Raw genomic sequence first — 3,323 nt, 5'->3', positions numbered from 1 at the left:
ATCAGGTCTACTAGCCCAGTCTGCATCTGAAAAAGCTGAGATCTCATAAGACGGCGCACGCTGGAGGAGCAAACCATGAGATGCAGTGAGACATATATAACGCAGAATACACTTCACAGCTGACCAATGGGATGTTGTGGGTGCACGAAGAAACTGACAGACACAATTGACTGCATAAGAGACATCTAGTCTGGTGATAGTAAGATACTGCAGGCCTCCAACAAGACTGCGGTACTCAGTGGCATCATCAGGGGAGAGAGGATCTCCATCAAAAGCAGACAACCGATCAGTGGCAGACATAGGAGTAGTGGCAGGTTTACACTTCAGCATACCAGCACGACGCAACAAATCCAGAGCGTACTTCTTCTGAATAAGAGTTACTCCAGCAGAAGACCGTGAAACCTCCAGACCAAGGAAGAAGTGCAGAGCACCAAGATCCTTGACAGCAAAATCACCACTCAACGCAGCCACAAGACGATCTGCCGCAACATCTGAGGAACTGATGAGAATAATATCATCAACATAGACCAGTAAATACATCATAACCTCAGGGCGCTGAAGAAGAAATAGTGATGTGTCAGCAGTAGAGGGAATAAACCCAAGTGCTCGCAAAACCGAGCCAAGACGTGCATGCCAGGCACGGGGAGCCTGCTTAAGCCCATAGAGCGCCTTAAAAAGACGACAGAGATGATCAGGACGTGCAGGATCCACAAACCCTGGTGGCTGACGCATATAAACCTCCTCCTCCAGAACTCCATGCAAAAAAGTGTTCTGCACATCAAGCTGACGGAGAAACCATCCTCGAGTAACAGCAAGGGACAGCAGCAGACGAATGGTAGTGGGCTTGATAACTGGACTGAACGTGTCTTCATAGTCAAGACCATACCTCTGGTTGAAGCCCTTAGCCACTAGCCTTGCCTTGTAACGCTCAATGGAGCCATCAGCATGCTGTTTAACTTTAAATACCCACTTAGAGTCAATGATATTGACCCTAGATACTGGAGGAACAAGCTGCCAGGTGTCGTTCTTCAGCAATGCTTGAAACTCCCGTTCCATCACGGCACGCCAGTGGGGAATGCCTAGCGCAGCCTGAAAATGGCGAGGTTCAGCAGAGGGATCCTCAGCAGCATGAGCCATGCACGCGGCTAGCCACGCTACAGTCCCATCGGTCCGGATCTTAGGCTGAAAAACACCTGTCTGACTGCGTGTGCGATGTCGAGGAGCAGCGGGTTGTGGTGGCGGCGCAGGGCTTGATGCAGGCGACGAAGGAGGTGACGCCGAGTCGCCAAGGCTCAGGCCAGAGCCACTTGGCGTCGGAGAAGCGGGCGGTGTGGAGCCCGACAAGGCCAAGTCGCCCAGGCCCACGCCGGAGCCACTGGGCGCTGAAGGAGCAGACGAGCCTGGGGTGGCCGGTCCATCAGGAGCCGAAGTCGGCCCATGCGAGACTGGCGTGGCCGGCCCAGGAGAAAACTCCTGCGAGGCTGGCTCGGGCGACTCCCTGAAAGTGCGTTATGTCGACTAGAGGGGGGGTGAATAGGCGATTTTTATAAATTCTTCACTGAGGAATTTGCCGGTGAGGAAATTCCTTAACGAAGAGCTATTAGCAGCGGAATAAGTACTCAGAAGTAAGCATAACAGAATACAAGCATGGTCATCATGATGAAATGAAGACTAGCACAGAGTACAGAAAGCGTAATCACAGGATAATCACAAGATGAAGATAAACAGACTGAAGAAATTGAACTAAGGAAATTGAGAAAGTCTTCAGTCAAAGTCTTCAAACACAGATATGAACAAACACTCAACACAGTAATGAGGAAATGAAAGGGTTGAGGAAATAGAACCAGTAGGTTGGTGAAGACAATGATTTGGTAGACCAGTTCCAACTGCTGTCTCATTTGTACGTCTGGTTGGAGCAGCTGAGTATTTAAACTCGAGGACACACAGTCCCGGACACCCAGTCGTTGAGCATGCAGCTCAGGACACCCAGTCCTCACCGTATTCTCCTTGAACTAAGGTCACGCAGACCTCGTCCAATCACTCGTGGTAAGTCTTCAGGCGACTTCCAAACCTTCACAGACTTGGTCGCTCGGCGGTCCACAATTCCTCTTGGATGCTCTAGACCTTGACGCCTAACTGTCTGGAAGAAGCACAGTCTTCAAAGGTAACAAGCGTTGGATCCATGCAGGATCAATTTCTTCAGTGATGCTCAATTACTTTGGGGTTTGTAGGTGTTTGGGTTTGGGATTTTCCTCACTTGATGATTTTCGCTCAAAGTCCTCGGAGGATGGGTTGCTCTCAAATGACAAGTGTCAAGTTCTCTCGGAGCAGCCGACCGGCTAGTGGTTGTAGGGGGCGGCTATTTATAGCCTAGGGAGCAGCCCGACATGATAAGACATAAATGCCCCTCAATGATATGACCATTAGGTGGATAAGATATTTTGGGACAGCTGGCGCGCAGCACAGCAACGGTCGGAAATTTGACTCCCAAATTCCTCAGGGCTATCATGTTCCTCACTGTGTAGGTAATTCGCACTGGCGAATTCCTAACTCCTCAGTCAGAACAAATTCATCAGCGACCAGAAGAACTTCGTCTCTGTCACTGAAGAAAGTGACTGAATTGTATGAGATTTCCAAAGGCTTCACTCGAAGGGATTGGTAGGTGTAGGATTTTGAGTTGAGCATCACATGGAAATTTTTCCTTAGTATTTCCTCGACCCCCTTTAACAGTACGGTGTTTCCTATGACTCAAGAAGGAGAAAATGAAACTACGAAAACAAAAGTCTTCACGCTTCATGTTCCACAAATGAATACCAAGTCTTAAAGGTCACACCAATTTCTTCACTTTCAAAGTCTTCAGGAAGTCTTCAAAATACAAAGTCTTCAGTTGAAGAACTTCATTTTTAGGGGTCGACTTTCTCTGTAAATATCAAACTCCTCATAGACTTATAGACCTGTGTACACTCTCAAACGCATTAGTCCCTTAACCTATAAGTCTTCAATACACCAAAATCACTAAGGGGCACTAGATGCACTTACAATCTCCCCCTTTTTGGTGATTGATGACAACATAGGTTAAGTTTTCAACGGGGATAAACATATGAAGTGTATGCACTGATATTGAGGAATTTGATTACAAGATATAGTAGAACTCCCCCTAAAGATGTGCATAGTGAGGAATTTGCTTTTGAGGCAATGCACATTTGAAGAGTTGAATCATGGAGATCTCCCCCTGTATCTTGTAATTCATACACGCATTTGATATATAATATGAAGAATTTGAAATGCATGATGAAATATGGTGCCTGATGAGATTCGGCATG

Source organism: Triticum dicoccoides, chromosome 1B, assembly GCF_002162155.2.
Source record: "Triticum dicoccoides isolate Atlit2015 ecotype Zavitan chromosome 1B, WEW_v2.0, whole genome shotgun sequence".
In the NCBI taxonomy this organism is placed as follows: Eukaryota; Viridiplantae; Streptophyta; class Magnoliopsida; order Poales; family Poaceae; genus Triticum; species Triticum dicoccoides.
The sequence above is the reverse complement of the archived record's forward strand: the minus strand, read 5'-3'. Positions refer to the sequence as shown.